The sequence below is a fragment of the Mustela nigripes genome, chromosome 16 (genome assembly GCF_022355385.1).
Source record: "Mustela nigripes isolate SB6536 chromosome 16, MUSNIG.SB6536, whole genome shotgun sequence".
In the NCBI taxonomy this organism is placed as follows: Eukaryota; Metazoa; Chordata; class Mammalia; order Carnivora; family Mustelidae; genus Mustela; species Mustela nigripes.
In genome coordinates this window covers 19,392,499-19,411,073 of record NC_081572.1, presented here as the reverse complement: position 1 = coordinate 19,411,073, position 18,575 = coordinate 19,392,499, and the positions used below count along the sequence as shown (strand labels likewise).

At 43.6% G+C, this 18,575-nt stretch overlaps 1 protein-coding gene across 3 annotated transcripts in view; it reads right to left on the bottom strand.

Annotated features, from left to right (window-relative positions):
* EZH1 (enhancer of zeste 1 polycomb repressive complex 2 subunit) overlaps positions 1-8,546 on the bottom strand; it is a 36,511-nt gene extending 27,965 nt beyond the window's left edge. For 2 of the 3 annotated variants that reach the window (XM_059380780.1, XM_059380776.1), the window contains exon 1: positions 8,476-8,546. The gene's annotated coding sequence lies outside the window, so the exon portion shown is untranslated. The remainder of the gene's footprint in view (positions 1-8,475) is intronic. The other variant, XM_059380779.1, reaches the window with a different exon arrangement.
* Positions 8,547-18,575: the final 10,029 nt, after the last annotated feature.

Here is an 18,575-nt window from a genome sequence, read left to right as displayed (position 1 = left end):
TTAAACATCTGAATTTCCTTTCACAAGTTGCACTATCTCTCTTCCTCCTACATCTTTTAAATACTCCTCATTCCTCATGGAATGGGGCCAAAAGAGGGGTTTTTTTGGAATGATAAAACTATTTAAGTACATACAACACACTCACGTGTAATATTAAATACACTGCTCATATAATTCCTGTTCTGAACAAGCATAATAATAGTCTGCTCCCCAAAAAATTAAAAAAAAAAAAGTCTACTCCAGAAAAGGAAAAAAAAAATGGTTCAAATCTAGGACAAAACCGCCTCCCTCAGAAACCTTAGGTTACCCCTATTGAGACCCAATGTTATAGATCATAATTCAGTGAGACTTTATAACCTCCTAAAAAAAAGGTTTTTTAAAGATTTTATTTATTTATTTGACAGAGAGAGATAGTGAGAGAGGGAACACAAGCAGGGGGAGTGGGAAAGAAGCAGGCTTCCCCCTGAGCAGGGAGCCCAATGCAGGCCTTAATCCCAGGACTCTGGGATCATGAGCCTAAGGCAGACACTTAGTGACTGAGCCACCCAGGTATCCCTAAAAAATGGTTTTGAACTGCAATCCTTCTCCCATTTTCTGGGGGAGTACATTTCCGTTTTTGCAATAGTAAGCTTATGTCAGGTTGCTCTGTCCATTTAAAATTGGGAATCAAGGGGCACCTGGGTGGCTCAGTGGGTTAAGCCGCTGCCTTCGGCTCGGGTCATGATCTCAGGGTCCTGGGATCGAGTCCCGCATCGGGCTCTCTGCTCGGCAGGGAGCCTGCTTCTCTCTCTCTCTCTGCCTGCCTCTCTGCCTACTTGTGATCTCTGTCAAATAAATAAATAAAATTAAAAAAAAAATTGGGAATCAAATAATGGAAAAGAATAAAAGCCACAGGTCCTAGGCTATGTGTAGGTAGATTTCTTAGAGATGGCCACGGAAAAATATCAGTATTTTTGTTAAAGAAAGGAGTTATAATTGAAATGTGATCTACAGTCTGCCAAAAGAGATGAAAGGACACACAGTTCAATAATTAATGGTGCCATTTCTAATTTTACTCAAGTGCTTTATTTGGCCAGAGGAATATACATATACACATGAAAACGCCACTGAATTTTAACCAATCACAATGTAAAATAAATCACACTTCCTCCTTTTACAATTAATGTGATATTTGATTCTCATGCAACCATGAGCCACTATTTATTTTGCCTGGCTTTTTAATGGGTCTTCAAAGTCTTTAAAGGTTTATTTGGCAGTTGGTCAGCGCCCACAGAGTGTATGAGGAAGACCAGACATACTGTTTGGAACAGATATGTATTAAATAAACACCTGAAACACAGCCGTAAAGATGGGTTCTCATAGCATCTGCATGCTCACCAACAACTATCACTTCAAAGATTTTTTTTTTTTTCAATTTAAAAAACAAACAAACAAAAACTCAGCAGTCAGTAGAACATATGTGGAGAAATGGGTTCACTCATCTTGGGCAAAGGGAGCGGCACACAAAAAGTACTTTATATTTCTACTAGATGGATTTTTTAGTTACTGACATATGCAAAGCAGTCATTTACTCCCAGTTAAGTACTAGGCCAGCACTTTTTGTTTGTTTGACTTTTTTTTTTTTTTTAATTAGGCCAGTGCTTAAGAGCTTTTCGTTATATTCACTTATACACTGAAAATAAACTCCAAAACATATGCTGTTTTGGTCAAGAAATTTAAGAATAAACTTGTGTGTATGTATGTGTGTGTGTCTGTGTGTGTGTGTGTGTGTGTGTGTGTGTGTATATATATATATATATATATATATATATATACGTATCCTAAAACTTAATAAGACGATAACCCAATAAAAAGTTGGCAAGAGGGGTGCCTAGGTGGCTCAGTGGGTTAAGTTTCTGCCTTTGGCTCAGGTCATGATCTCAGGGTCCTGGGATCGAGCCCAGCATCAGGCGCTCTGCTCAGCGGGGAGCCTGCTTCCTCCTTGCTCTGCCTGCCTCTCTGCCTACTTGTGATCTCTCTCTCTCTCTCTTTCTGTCAAATAAATAAATAAATAAAAGGGTTAAAAAAAAAAGGTTGGCAAAAAATATGAACAGATACTTCACTAGAAAAAGATATAGAAAGGCAAACCCCTGCACAAAAAGATACTTAACATCAGTATTAATCATTAGGGAAGTGCAAATTAAAACCAAAATAATAGGGGAACCTAGGTGGCCTAGTCAGTTAAGTAACCAGACTCTGGATTTCAGTTCAGGTCACAGTCTCAGGGTTATGAGATCAAGCCCGGAGTCAGGCTCTGTGCTGGGTGTGGAGACTGCTTAAGACTGCCCTTCGCCGTGTGCCCTCTCTCCCTAAAAAAAAAAGGGGGGGGGTGCCTGGGTGACTTAGCTGTTAAGGGTCTGCCTCTGGCTCAGGTCATGATCCCAGGTGGAGCCCCCCATCCAGTTCCCTGCTCTGTGGGAAGCCTGATTCTCCCTCTACCACTCCCCCTGCTTGTGTTCCCTCTCGCTGTGTTTCTATCAAATAAATAAATTAAATCTTAAAAAAAAAAAAAGCAAAAACAAACCAAACAAAACAAAAAAAAAGCAAAAAAAAAAATGATGGACTACAACACACCCACGAGGATGTCTGAAATTAAAAAGATTGTAATACCAATAATTGGTGAGGATGTGGAGGAACTGGAATCCGTATACCTTGCTGCTGGGAGTGCAAAATGGTAGGGCCACCTAGGAAAACAGTTTGCTAGCTTCTTTTTTTTTTTTTTTTTAAATAAAGTTAAATATATACTTACCATACAACTTGGCATACAGTTTTTATTATTTATCCAAAATAAATGAAAATATATATATTATAAAATATATAAAGGAAAATGAAAATATATGTCCTCTACACAAATGTTCATAGCACCTTTATTCATAATAGCCAATAAGAAGAAGCAACATAAATATCTATGGATTGCTGAATAGATACAAATTACAATATATACATAGGACGGAGTACTACTCAGCAATAAAAGGGAATGAGGAGTTCCTCATTCCGACAAATGCACAATATAACTGAAAAGCATTATGCTAAGTGAAAAAAATCAGACACACAAAAAAACTATGTACTAGATGATTTCACTTACACTGCATTCTACTAGAATGATTTTACAAAGGGCAAATCTACAGTGACAGCAGGCAGATCAGTGCTTGCCAGGGGCTGACGCTGGGGAGAGCGAGTACATGGAAAGAAGCATAAAGTAACTTTTTGGGGACTCTGAAAGTATTCTATACCATGGCTGTGGTGATGGTTAGATGACTATGCACATTTATGAAAACTCGCTGAATTGTATATATAAAATGAGAATTTATCATGTGTAAATTTTCACTTCAGTAAAGCTGATAAAAGAAAAAAATAAGTCTTTCTAATGATACATCAAACCAGTAATTTTCTAGAGACCTTTACTACTAAAAATCAGTAGTCAGGGGTGCCTGGGTGGTACAGCAGGGTTAAATGTCGGACTCTTGGTTTCAGCTCAGCTCATGATCTCAGGGTCATGAGATCCATTCCCACGCTGGGTTCCATGCCCAGTTCAGAATCCTCTTAAAACTCTCTCTCCCTCTGCTCTTCCTCCCTGCTTTCTCTCTCTCAAATAAATAAATCTTTTTAAAAAATAAGTAGGCGGGGCGCCTGGGTGGCTCAGAGGGTTAAAGCCTCTGCCTTCGGCTCAGGTCATGATCTCAGGGTCCTGGGATCGAGCCCCACATGGTGTCAATCTGCTCAGCAGCGGGCCTGCTTCCTCCTCTCTCTCTGCCTGCTTGTGATCTGTGTCTGTCAAATAAATAAATAAAATCTTAAAAAAAAAAGCAATTAAGAAAAAAAAAATCAGTAGGCAAGGACACCCAGGTAGCTCTGTCAGTACCCGTCTACCTGCAGCCTGAGTCATGATTCCATGGTCCCTCAGATCAAGTCCCACATCCGGCTCCTTGCTCAGCAGGGAGCCTGCTTCTCCCTCTGCATGCTGCTCCCCTTGTTTGTCCTCTCTCTCTCTCTCTCTCTGACAAATAAATAAATAAATAAATAAATAAAATATTTTTTTAGATCAGTAGGCAATTCCACCTTTTAAAAAATTTTGAGTGAGAGTTCCCAGGCAGCTCAGTAGGTTAAGCATTTGCCTTAGGCTCAGGTCATCATCCCAGGGTCCTGGGATCTAGTCCCACATTGGGCTCCCTGCTTAGTAGGGAGACTACTCCTTTTACCCCTTCCCTCTGCTCATGATCTCGCTCTCAAATAAATAAATAAAATCTTAAGAAAAAAAACTCTGAGTGACTTCACAATGAATAATTGTAGTAGAATGATCAATACTGGTTCATTAACTGTAAAAAAAAATGTTACCTGTATGCTAATGTAAGATGTTGATAATAAGGGAAACTGGATATGGAATCTGTGGAAACTCCTTCTACTATCCTTATAACTTTTTGTAAATTTAAAACTGTTCTAAAAAATTAAGTTTTTTTTTTTTTTTAATTGCTAACTGGAAACAAGAACTACCTTATTGGGGTACCTGAATGGCTCAGTTAGTTAAGGGACTGGTTCCTGATTTCAACTCAGGTCGTGATCTCAGGGTTGTGGGATTGAGACCTCTGTCAGGTTCTGTGCTCAGAAGGGAGTCTGCTTGAGATTCTCTCCCCCCACACACAAAATAAATAAATCTTAAAAAAAAAACAAAACCTACCTTATTTACATGTCAAATCTCCACCAAAAAAAGAAAGCTTGTAAAAATGGACATCTTTCCCCAGAAAATTGGATCTCAATATGTTTCAAAGGCTAAAACTGGAATATAGTCTGTCACTAGTTGGAAATGGGAAAACCTTATTGAAATGTTTGGAGATAAGACATTTAAAGAACAATATTCTTTTTTTTTTTTTTTTTTTTTTAAAGATTTTATTTATTTATTTGACAGACAGAGAACACAAGTAGACAGAGGCAGTCAGATAGAGAGAGAGGGAAGCAGGCCCCCTGCCGAGCAGAGAGCCCGATGCGGGACTCGATCCCAGGAACCTGAGATCATGACCTGAGCCGAAGGCAGCGGCTTAACCCACTGAGCCACCCAGGCGCCCAAGAACAATATTCTTAAATTTAGACAGGTTAAGATCAGAATATAAAAGTTCCAAACTATGAAGTTCTTTTACCCACATAAAGTGACCCCTTTGCACAAAGAGCTTCTCTTTGGGGCACGTTCATTATCTTTACTACTTTACAACAAGTAATTTTATCACACAGCAGGCTAAGTAAGCCTTCAGAGGCAGATGGCACTACAGATTTTTAAATTTTCCATCTCATTCTTTCCTTTTTAGCTCACACTGGAGTTGAAACAAATAATAGTGATGAACCTACCTCTGCAAAGAGCACTAGAAACACAACTGAGTCACTTTGGTGATCACCAATTTCATCAATGTTCCATTAACATCAACTCTGTGGCTAAGTACACAGCCTGACAGACCCTGCAATTAGGATTTTTAAGTTCATCCTTAATTTATGCCCTCCCATGTCTCCAAGGTATTTACATTTGTTGTTACTTTGAGCTTCTGGGCACTCTGCATGTAGAAAGAACCCTACTAATCGGAAACTGTGATCCTAAATTTCCATTTAAAAGAAAATTACAGCATTAACTTTTTTATTTTTAATTTTACCATTACTTGATTAAGAGAATCAGATCATTTGCACTGGAGACAATGGTGACAAAATTCAAAGCAGGATTAGTCTTTAGGAGACCCATAGAAAAGTGCTGGCTCTCAGGATATATAATGCTGACTTAGAAGAGCTAAAGCAGTGCCCTAACAGGCTAGAACCTTACCGCTGCTGGTTTTGTACTACATTAGCACAAAGTCTAATCTTTAATGATTGCTCATTATCATTTAATAAGAAGACTTTTTAGTTATTCCATTTCAAATCAAAGTATTAAGGCAAGTGTGTCAGAGAACACAACACACAAGAGGCACTAAACCCCAACTATTCATTCATGACTTTAAGGTTTGGAGCACTGAGATCCCAAATGACAGGCTGATGGAGTAAAAAGGTAGGAAGGAACCAATATTCAGATATTACGTTTGAACAAATTGGGGGGGGGGGAGCTAGAGACTTTCTGGAATGGAGGCATTCCCTAAGAGTAGTTTTTCCTTTTTAAACCTCCCTCACCTCCACTCAATCCTAATCCTTCTCTTCATATAGTTTTTTCTCTTTTCTTTTTAGTTTTTAACTATTGTATGTAGAAAACGTAATGTGTCTTTAGTGTTGTTGCCTCAAATCTTTTTTGGGAAGTTGCTAGTCAACAAGTAGAAGCTTTTTACATTTAGTCCAAGACAATAAAAAGATACACTTAATAAATGAAGTGTTACATGTTTCAATTAGGCAGAAAGCAAGGGCAGGAACTGTTACCCACAGGACTAAGGAAACTAAACTTTTTATCTCAAGAATCAGACAAAATTGATACTAGTTCAAAGGCAACTAAGTATAAGGTAAACAAGTCTGACCACATTTTCTCACTTTCCCCTTCTCACAAAAGTCTTCTTGGGAGTAAAATTTCACTGTTTAATCCAAGGGTCCTTATCCTATTGCTGTTTCAAAGAGAATTAAAGTAACACCATAGTGGGGCGCCTGGGTGGCTCAGTGTGTTAAAGCCTCTGCCTTCCGCTCAGATCATGATCTCAGGGTCCTAGTATGGAGCCCTGCATCGGGACTCTCTGCTCAGTAGGGAGCCAGCTTCCTCCTCTCTCTCTCTCTCTGCCTGCCTCTCTGCCTACCTGTGATCTCTATGTCAAATAAATAAATAAATAAAAATCTTAAAAAAAAAAAAAAAAGGTAATGCCACAGTGAATTGGTCATTTCCACTTCAGGGAGTTTTAAGGCTGTGCTTTAGCATCAAGTTCCACGATTGGTCTAAAAGTACTCTGCCTGTTAGTAGCAGAACTAGGATCCAGATTTCTGGAGTCCAAGTTCCACAGATCTACCCACTATTTGTTTATTCCACAAATGTGTACTGAGCACCTAACCATGTATCTGGCCCTGTTTTACGTGCTTAGGGTATATCAGTGAATAAAACAGGCAAACATGCTCTCCTCCAGAGAGTTAATTCATAGTGGCTACGACACACACACTCATCCTAACAGTATTATTACATTTGTATAGATGGTCCTTTCCTCTAAGTGTGCTTAAAAGAAAAGAAAAAAAAAAAAAAGTACTCAACTCCGAACATACACCATCTTCTGTGTTAAGTAAGTAATCTCTTTTTATCACTGCCACACCATCTCAACCCTGGGGATTCCAAGGCTTAAAATAGACAAGCTCTCACAGAAACCTAAGATAGAGTTAACACCTTCTCCGGCTGGAACTTCCTTCAGTGCCGGTTTCCTAAACTTAAAAGCTCCGCTGGGGGTGGGACTTCTCTTCAAAGACCTCACAGCAGTGATCACCGTGGAGGAAGAGACCACACTTTCCACGCCTGTCTTTGCACACACCCAGTTGTTGTTCGTCGGGCTCGGCTCACCCTCACCCGCGCCCCTCTATAGCCAGGCTCCATCCCCAGCTACCCCATTTACAATCCTACATGCCACCTATCAAAAGTCCACTCTCCATATTCCACCGGGGCACTAACATCCTTCTACATCCCTTCCTCTTCGCAACAATGTCTTCAGTAAGAAGTAAGTTTGTCCCGCATTTCCTGACTGCCATGTCCCAAATACAACACCTTGCCTTTGCTTCAAGGCGCTTCCCTTTCTATCCCTCGATCCCCAGAAGAGTCCTGGGGTGGGCAAGGATTGGCGCGAGACCAAATTTAGAGAGAAGCAGCCAGCCTGCTACTCCGGGCAGGCACTGGGGAGAAGCGTGCGAAGCGCCCAGCGCGCAGAAAATGAAGAGGCACTTTGCACCCGCTGGACCCCGAGAGTGAGCTCCCCTTTCATTTTGCGCCCAGGAACCTCTCTCGCCTCACCTTGGTCCCAGCCCAGTTTTTACTGCCACCCCTTCCTCAATACCCCCTCCCCCGCCCCAAGGGCATCACAAACAGCCCCCGCGTCTAACCCTCCCCCTGCACAGCCTCAAGTCCCTGGGAGTCCACCTAGCTAAGGGCCCCCGGCAGGTACCACCGCCCACCCGCGCCCTCTCCGCTCCGGGGCTCCCGCCCACCCGGCCCACCCCGCCCTCCAACCGGAGTCCCCATCCCCGGGCCCGCCCCCGCCGCTCCTCCTCCCGGACACACCGCCGGCCCTCCCCGCCTCAGACGCCGTCCTCGCCGGGGGCTCGCTCGTCCGGTCTCCCCCTTTCCTCCAGCCCTCCGACGGGGAGGGGGCGGCCCGCTACCCCCGGCCAGGCAGGCAGTGTGCCCCTTCGCTTCCTCCCAGTTCTCTGACCCCTTCGCTTCTCCTTCCCTCAGACCTCGGGTGGCGAGGTGCGGAGGCCCGGCCCCACCACCCGGCCCGAGCTTGTTTACTCACTCACCCTCCATCCCGAGCCGCAGGGACCCGCCGCTAGGACGCCTGCGCGCCGCAGCCCCGCCCCCGCGCCCCGGCCCCGCCCCGCGCCTCCTCCCGGCGCCTGCGCACTGCGCCGCCCGCGCCCCGCCCGTAGAGCCACCTGGGCTTCCTTCTTCGCACGTCTGTCGTTTGGCGCCAATACCCCAAACTCAGGAGTTCCAGGTGATGCCGCCCGAGCCCGACAGTTTCCAAGGCGGCGCTGTGGGCTCTCCGGGAGGCTCCCAGAGCTACTGATATCATCTCGGAGACCCTCTCTAGAGGTTGCACCATCTTCAAGGCTGGCGACAAGCCACGTTTCACTTCAGCATTTGAAACCAACCCGGAAGCCCTTCACGCTGATCCCTCACACCTACCCATACCTCTAAACACCCGTCTTCGAGCTCTAAATTATCCTTCTTGCTTTATTTACGCCTTGCTTCCTTATTTCTATCAAAAGTTTTCCCATCACTTAGATTCAAATGAATAGCCTTGTATTAAAGTAACTCCTCACAAGATAACTATAAGTTACAAAGGAAAAAAAAAAGTAACTTTATAGGACAGAAAGCTGGCAGACATCGCCTTAAGCAAGTGGTCAAAGTTAACATCACTAGTGATGAGTTTGATTTAATCATAAGGAATCGTTAGACAAATCCAAAATAACAGGTGATCTGCAAGATAATTGGCCAGCATCTTAAAAAATATGATGGTCATGAAAAACAAAGAAAGAGTGAGGGGGCACCTGGATGGCTCAGTCGGTTAAGTGTCTGCCTCAGGCTTAGGTCATTATCCCAGGGTCCTGGGATGGAACCCCAGGTCTGGCGCCCTGCTTGGTGCAGAGTCTGCTTCTCCCTCTCCCTCTGCCTGTCACTCCCCCTGCTTGTGCTCCCCCCACTCCATCAAATAAATAAAATCAGAAAGAAGGAAAGAAAGAAAGACAGACAGACAAGGAAGGAAGGAAGACAGGCAAGGGAGGAAGGAAGAAAGAAGGAGAGAAGAAGGGACAATTAAATGTAATGTGTGATTCTGGATTGAATCCTAGTTGGGAAGAAGGGGAAGAGTGGGATATCTGATGGAGTTATCCAGTGAGATAACTGATGATGTTAGAATAAGATCTGTAGACGAGTTAAAAGTAGTTTATCATCTCAGTTCCTGGTTTTGGCAATTGTACTTCCTCAACATTTGAAGAACTTGGCTGATGGATACATGGGAAGTATCTTTCGTAAACCTGAAGTTACTTCAAAATATAAAGTTAGAAAAATAAAACTTAAAATGCAAAATACCATTACCTTGAATTTGTCTCCAAGTACATAATTACAAAAGCCTGTAATATTCTTTTTTTTTTCAAATAATCTTTATAACTATGAAATAGGTAGGGAGGATTTCAGTTTTAAACACAAGACTATTCTGGCCTAAAGAACTTAAAAGACTTGCTTTACATGGATGAAAAATTTCTGTCAGGTCTTAAACTCTGGTCTCTGGATCCAGATTTAGTGTTCTTTTCCTTATATCAGAAACTTTAGCTGTGCTTTTTTTTCTCTTGCCTCCATCTGCTTACCAAATCAAAGCAAATATTCTTTCATACTTAGCCATTTGCAATAACACTCCTTTCCATTCCTCCTGCCTTCTAGATCAGTGGTTTTCAAGTATGGCTTACATTTAAATCACCTGGGTAGCTTTAATAACTATTAATGCCTGCCTCCCACCTCCAGAGAGGCTGTTTAATTGGTCTGGGGTATGAGCTGGGTTTAAGAGTTCTAAGAGAATGCCAAGTGATCCCATTGTGTAACCAACTTCACAATCATTATGCCACATAAATAATTCTTGAAATAAAGAAGGTTAAAAGAGGAAGAGAGAGGGGGTGCCTGGGTGGTTCAGAGGGTTAAGCCTCTGCCTTCGGCTCAGGTCATGATCTCAGGGTCCTGGGATCGAGCCCCACATCGGGCTCTCTGCTCAGTGGGGAGCCGGCTTCCCCCTCTCTCTCTGCCTGCTTGTGATCTCTTCTCTCTGTCAAATAAATAAAATCTTAAAAAAAAAAAAAGAGGGAGACAGAGGCAGCAGGTTAAAAAAAGGGGTTATCTAAGGAGAAATGTTCATTAGATCTGAATGTCAGGACTGAGACTGGGAAGAGATATGGGTACCATCGGCTCACTGCTGGTAACTAACACCATGTGAAGGGATAGCATTGCTTCAGGAGAGTAAGCCAAGTGACAAGAGGAAAGATACAAAAATTTTGTGGTAACAAAGAATATATGGCTACAGAAATATTTTAAAGCAGAAAGGAAAGGTGACCAGGTTTACCTCAAAGTTGTAGATCAGAGTCATGCAGCCCAGCTCAAGCTCTACCTCCTCACTAAGCCTCCCAGCCCTCCTGGATCTCCCCCTGCTTCAACCCCAGTACCACTTCATGTTCACTCCCATACCGTATCCCTTTCCTATCCACCATGATACTAGACATAGGACTAAATCAGTCATTGGTAATCCTTGATCACTGGAGGATTTTAAAAGCAAGTTCCCATATCGTCATTAAGCATGGGGTTCTTGGTGAAAATTTGTTGACTGGGTCTTCCTCATTGTGATGGGAGAGAGTTTTTTGTTTGTTTGTTTGTTTTCTGAGACCCGGCTCTTCCTTAAAGACTGTGGTCCATGACACACTATCGGCCAATGCTTGTTTGGCCAGCTCTTCCTCTATAAAACTTTTTTTCCCCAGCCCTTCAGGTTTTTGTCCTATAAATTCACAGAAAAACTGTTGGCAAATGTGGCAGCTGGACCTCTGAAAAACAGTACCATCACCTCTGCCCCACTCCTCCCAGCCCCGCCCCCAGGCCGTTAATAGGAGAAAGGAATAATTGTGTCACTCCTGGACTCCAGTTGCTCATCTTGCTCTTAAACTTGGAGGCCTCTGGGGCTGAACAAAACTGGACAAAGTGTGCCGAGGAGCCCAATAGGGCTGGTTCTTTTTCTGAAAGTTCCTTATTGCGGAAAAATAAAATTATGTGTTTTATTTCTGTAACCTGATGCCTGATTTGCCTTGGCAGCCATTCTCCCAGGCTTGGCCGAAAGTCCAGCAATACTACTGATTAATACCAGCTCAACTTGCTCCCCAGAGAAGAAGAGCATTATTTACTTGACCATTTTCTTAAATCCTTTTTAATTTGCATGTATTTGAACATGATCTTATTGGCTTTAACCTGCTGTATCTGACCACTGGCCCCAAGTGAAGCCTGGGGAAGACTGTTGTGCTCTGTGCACTCAAATCCCCATCATAAAACAAGATTTTTTCAATCCATTGATTAGAAATGACACGTCATGTGTTCTGTTCCTTTTGGGGCTGTCAAGTTCTAAGTTTACTTTTGTCCCCTGCTGGTCTTCAGGCCACTAGTAGAAAGGGAAGAAGATGATAATTCCCAGAATTCAAAACAGTGTTTTCTGCAATATTCCTTTCTCCCTCCCAACCTTCCTCCTTTCCTCCTTCCAGGTCCCTTTGAATGGTGACCCCTGGGCTCATTCTGCCTCTCCTTTGTAAAGCCCATAGGGATATCAAATAGCGTTTCTCCAAGGGGACACAGGGAACCAAAGGAAGGTTGGGCCCCAGACAGTCCCTGACAAGGAAGTGTAAACACAGCTGCAGAGATGGGAGCAAACTATCCTCCCTCTCGCCTCCCCCCCTCCCCCAGTCCCCACCCAGAAGTAGGGAAAGGCCACCCGGCTTTGGAGAAACAAACAACGAAACAAAGCAAAGTACAACCTAAAAGCCTGCATGAAGGTCCACCAGAAACTGGGGTTGCTGCCCAGGCCTTGGTGGGGTCAGCTAAAGTGCCAGACCCCTCCCTGAACATTTAGAGGCAAAGGCAGCTCCAAATCAAGTTGTGGTCTGGACACTACCGAGCCTGGAAACATGGCTCAATTTTTGAAGCCTCTCCACTCCTGGACACTTTGTCCCCTGATCTCAAAAACACAGCTTTCTGCCCCAGGTACTTAGCTCTTGACCCCTAGTTGCACAGGGATCATAATAACGCATTCAATTCAGCAAGTAAGAACAAGCTCACAATAAACTCTTGTTCGTGGCTGTTATAAGTCTAAACTCTGAGCCTCCAAGCCAAAATTTAGAAAGGGCCTCCTAGCCTTTGTTAATTACAAAATAAATAATGCCAGCAGGAAGGGACTTTCTCTTTTGGGGATTACTTGGGTGGGATTCATGCCTTGCTTTGCACATACTCTGAAAGCTCCAACCCCACAGCTAGGGTGGTGCCACCCATTCTTGCTCCCTTGGCACAGTGAATGCAGGGCCTTGATCTCATGGGAACGCCTTTGGCACAGCCTTGCCTGGGAAGTAGCCCTGAACGGGTGGACAGCTAATGAGCTGTGCTTCCTTTCTGGCCATCAGGGTCTTCAACTATAAAACTGCAGAACTAGAAAACTGGTAATAGCCTTCAAACACTGTCTATTCAGTATGTGCCCGGCATTGTGCTGAGTGCTTTACAATGGGTCACCTCATTTCCTATGAAGTCAGTAATATTCTTTTCCTCATTTTACAGCCGAAAAAAATTAAGGCTTAAAGAGATTCTGGAACTTGCCCAAGGCTACCCGGCTGGTAAGTGGTGTGGTCAGGATTTGGGTCCAGACATTCTGAGCCCCAAACCCATGTTCTGAACCCCATCCCTCTACCTCCTCCTTTCTATGAGATCTTCTAGCTCTGATATCATGATTCTGGATTCTCTCCATGGCTTGCTGTTCTCCCCATTGGTGCCAGAAAAGAGAAATGTGTTTGGGACTCTGTAAGTTCAGAGGAAAACAGTTCCTGAAGGGTAAGGGGTTCCTTACTCCCTTTGTGCTGGAGATGCCAATCAAAGCTGGACATTCTACATAGCCCCATATCAGTAGGGAACAGTCTGTATGAAAGACAAACAAATCCTAGCCAGACAGGAAAGGGGAGTTCCTCTTGTTTCTGCAACTTCCCCTACTCTCTTCCCTGGCTTATCAGCAAGGTCCCACACTGCTAATGCTATGGCCCTTTGAACCCCACTCTAGCTAGGATGGGATACCCGGCTACAGAGATGCTTTTGGAGCAGAAAAGCACATTACATACATCTACAGATTATATCCATGCCACTGTACATCAAGGAACAAACATAAATCACATTTATTTACACATTTAACAAATCATCTTTAACATTCATGTAATCACTAGACATTGGACTGGGTGTGAATCTACATTATTTCTTGTAATCCTTGCAAGATGTCAAGCAACCATGAGTCATGTAATCCTTGCAAGAGATGGGCATTGTTAGCCCCATTTTACGAAGGGCATTGAGACTCAGGGAGATTGAGAACATTGGCCATGGCCACATGGCTGATTAGTAGGAGGGCTGGAATTCTATCTGGCTCCAAAGACTATATTCTTTTAAATAAAACAAGTGCTGTGTCACAAAAAGAACAAAATTTTAGAACTGGAAGGATCCCAGAATATCTTGGAAATGCAGTTGTCATAAGTATATATGTTACACACTTTGACGGTAAATACCATTTATCACAGGGTTTCTTGTACCAGACATTGGGTCAAATGCTTGACTTGCATTATCTTTACTGCTGAGTGAGATACACACTGGTAGCCCCATTTTGCAGATAAGAAGACATGTTCAGAAGAGTTAAGTATTTGCTCAGGGTCACATACAGATGGAGCTGGGATCCAAACTCAAGTCTGCTTGACTCCAAAGTGTGTGCTCTTAACCACTAAAATAATGGGAATCATCATCATCATAAATAATAATATTATCCTGCTCTAAGTGCTTTATATCTTGTAACTTGTAAGTATTTTTATTATCCCCATTCTGCAGGTGAGGAAAATATTGTCTTCTGTAGTATAATTAAGCTCACATCACAGATACCACACACGTTAAACAAACATATACTCCTACTGTCATATTTGCTTAATACATGCTGGATGTTATGATCTAGAAAATATTCTATTTTGTAACATCATGAGTGTTTTTCATTGTCCACCCAATGCTTTAAGGTCTTGGGGACAAGGATGTGAAAAGATACTGTCTATAAATGAAGCAGGCATAGTCAGGAGAGGGATTGCACAGAGAGAAGAAGGTCTCCTGTGCCACGAGCAATTCTCCTTGGTTGCCCTTCTGGCTGGTCTTCTGGTTGGTAGGAGGGCTGGAATTTATCTGGTTCTCTCTAGTTTCTGCAACTTCTCCTACTCTTTTTATCTGGTTCTTTCTAGCAGGTTGGCTAGCAAGTTGACGTCTATCAGGTATTGTGGAACAGAGGTTAAGTTCATAGGCTTTGGCATCAAGATCTGGATGTCGGCCAATATGAGTTGCATGAGTTTGGGCAAATTACTTAAGTTTTCTAAGCCTCAGTTTCCTCATCTGTAAAGCGGTTGCTATGGCACCTAATTTAGTAGAGTTGTGAGTTTTAAACAAAACAATCTGAGCATATTGCCAGGCATCCTTGGGGCATCCCCATGTTATATAACATCAAAACTCTTGGGGTGCTGGGAGTGGGTAGAAGGGTTCCTGAGGATGTTTCATAGGATAGTCCTGAGCAACGGAGGAAGAGTAAAAAGCAACCCTGGCATCTGGCATTGGGTCCTGACAGCAACCATGAGTCAGCCCCAGGTGCCGAGGGACCAGCAGTGTTCTCAGCACTGCTGGGCGTGTGCTATGGTCACTTGGCCATGATCCTCTTCAGTCATGCTCTCTGAATGTCATCCTTATAAATCTGGTCTTTTTTTTTTTTTTTTCCTTCAGAAAAACAGCCTCTACCATGTGATGTCATGGTCTAGCCTGGGTCAGAGAAGGAAGGGAGGAGGAGGTCGTGTATACACAGTTGGGTGAAATAGAATCTTTTTTTTTCTGGAGGGGTCTATCTGGTCCTGGAAGGAACTCTATCCGTCTCTCCTCTTTCAACCCCAATTTCAAGACCCAGTAGGAAATCAGTATTTGGATATAGAGTGAGAAGGAGATGATAAATCATAAGACTTAAGACATGAAGCTTAGTTAGTATCAAGCACTCCTGAGTTCAGATCCTGACTGCCAATTACTACTTCTGGTGCCTTGGGCATATTACCTCTGTTTCCCCATTTTACCCACCAACAAGATAATTCTGATGTTATGGCAGTAAGGTTTTAAGAAATACTTGCAAATTATTCAGCACATGTGTCAGAGAACTGTGCATCACATAGTAATTGGTAATAAATGGTAGCTACTATTAGGTCCCTGGCAGTTGATGAGGAATATGGCTTGACTATTTTCTCTGCTTTTTACCAACTTGAGAGCCAAAGTTTTCTCCAAAAACCATTCTTGGGACCCCTGGGTGGCTCAGGTCATAATCTCAGCCCCTCATGGGCTCTCTGCTCAGCAGGGAGCCTGCTTCCCCCACCCCCCGCCCCTCTGCCTGCCTCTCTGCCTACTTGTGATCCTCTCTCTGTCAAATCAATAAACAAAATCTTAAAAAAAAACAAAAACAAAAACAAACAAAAACAAACTCTTGCCTCTGAGAGATGGCCAGTCTCCTCACACAGAGTGTGCCATTATTCTGGAGATGAGGAGATGGAGAGAGATGAAGTTGTTTTGTCCCTACACCTTTGTCTTCCCTCCTTTAGCTAGCTGGCTCCCTGATTATAGCTCTCCTGGTCGTCCCTGCTGCCTTCTTGCCCTCTGAAGAAATCTGTCTCCTCTCTCCAGCTTGGAAGAATCAGCCCCTCCCAACCAGGACTTCTGGCGTCCCTGACCCTGACTCTCCCCCACATCCTCTCCTGTGCTCTGTTCTTTATTTTGCAGATAGCTGGGGAAGAGGCCAGCACGTGTGAATGTCTCTCTGCATTGTAGAGATGCTAATCCCAGGATGCTCTGCATGCAATTTCATTGTGTAGGAGGTCCCCAGTGCTTTTTACTCCCCTGTATGTTGTTCTGGACTTGTATGTGAATGTGTAGGGAGGAAAGCTGAAGATTAGAAATGGCATTCCTGGGATCAAGTCACCTCTCCTTTTACTTCAAGCAAGATGTTCCTTCGCCTGTAAGAAGAAGGGAAAGTTACATGGCAGTAGGATCCTTATCCAGAAGTCAATCTAGGTTGGGGCCAGAAATCTCAGGTCAATGTCCAGCTGTACCAGAAACAGATCCCTCTCTTCTCGAGCATTAGAAGTGGGTGTGGGATAGGGACAGAGGACAAAGGAGGTGTGTAGGAAACAAAGACCAGACTCCACTGGATATAAGACAAAGACTACAGATAACAGTATACTACAGTTAAAAGGAAAGAAGCACATCTATATATCCAATGTGAAAGAAAGCCCAAGACATATTAAGTAAAAAAAGAAATCACCAAACCACAGAGATATTAAATCCCATTTATGCTTTTTTAAGTCCAAAAAATCTAGGGAAGTGAGTGAGAAAGGAATGAGGGTATAAAGTTTAATGTATTTAAATATTTTGCAATGAGTATAAACTTGTGTGTTACTTGCAATTAAAAAGTATATTTTTATAGCAAAAAGTATATATTTTAAGGCAGAAGTAGGCTTGGGAAGGGAAGAGGAGGGGGTCCCTAGGGGTGGAAAACAGGACTTCCATGAACAAACCAGCCTCTGTCCCTGAGGAAGCCCTTCTCTGTCCCCTCACTGCAGAACATGGGACTATCTTCTATATGGCAACTTAGAAGAGAAAAGTGAGGTCTCTGGTCCTCTTTAAGTCCCAAAGGACCCCAAGAGCCGAACCCCAGTTACCAGGATGCCCCCAGGGATCCATGAAAGAGACAAACATCCAACTGGTAAGGAAAAGTGGAAAGAGGAAAATCAGGAGGAGGGAAAACTCCCAGATTCTCCAATAGGAAGATTTATTTAGACTCCCAAGTTCAGCAATGACTAAAACAAGCTCCTCATAGGAGGTTTCCACATCCTGTTGCAAACTTAACCCCAGCTCCAGACTAAAGATAAAACTTTCTACTGAGTCACCTGTATTTTCCCTTTTGATTCTAACGTCATGTGAAAATGTCGAGCTCCAGAGATATGAAATGACCTGCCCAAGATGAGACAAAATCTGCCTTCAGAATCCTAACCAATGCTTGCTTGTTTGTTTGTTTTTTTAATCAATGATACCGTACTGCCTTATTTAAAACCCAACATTTGTTTTTGTCAGTTTTCATCTTGACCCCAACCCCAGTCCTAAATCACAGTGGGCTCAGAAGCTTCTGGCCCCAGCCCAGTGGAAGCAGCTAGTTTTGTTTTCTGTCCCTTCTGTCCCATCTCATCAACCAGAAATCTCCCTCCTGACCATGTTTCCTTCTTGAAAAGGGCAATCTCGCATGGGAGGACACGAATGGATTTGTTTGCTGGCCTGAAGTTACTCTGAGGTGGGCAGGCTCTTTTCTGCACATTGCAGAAGACGACTATCACCAGGAGGGCTTTGGGGTTCATGCCAAGTGGGCCACCTCCTTTCTTCTTCCGGATGCCTTACTAAGGCACCCTCTTGACCCTAGCGATGGAGGAGGACCACAGGCTTTCAGTGACCATTGTGCAAGAGCCCAAGACCCTGAGCTGAAGATTGGAAGAGAGATCCCGAAAGATAATTTGTGGTGGGCAGAAATCAGTAAACTGGGACAAGAGCAGCAGCTGAGTCCAGGGGTCAGTGTCTGGGAGTAATTTAGGAAAGTTCAGTGCTGACAGCTGTGTCTGGAGGCGAGCGTCAGGGCCAAACCAGCTCCTGGGCTGCTCGGCTGCTTCAAGCTAATGAAGCTCTGGCTCAGGACACAGAGACAGCTGTGGTGTGGCAGAAGTCAGGGTCCCTGGGGCCCCAGGCTCAGCCTTGCTGCTTCCCAGCAGTGTGACCTTAGGCAAGTCCTTAAGAAAGAAGAAAAAGAAACATCCACTGAGTGAGCGCAATGCCCTTTCATGTGTCATCCTCACTACTGCTTATCGAGAAGGACAATGTCCCTATGTTACATGGGGGTAAACATTCTCCAGGTAACCAAAGTCCTTGTGGGCTATCTGGTTAGGGAGCAGGAAGACAGAAGTGGGATTTAGAGCCTCTAAGCTCAACTTCTGGGCTCTTTCTCCCGAGATTTAGCTTTTTCCCATGTAAAACA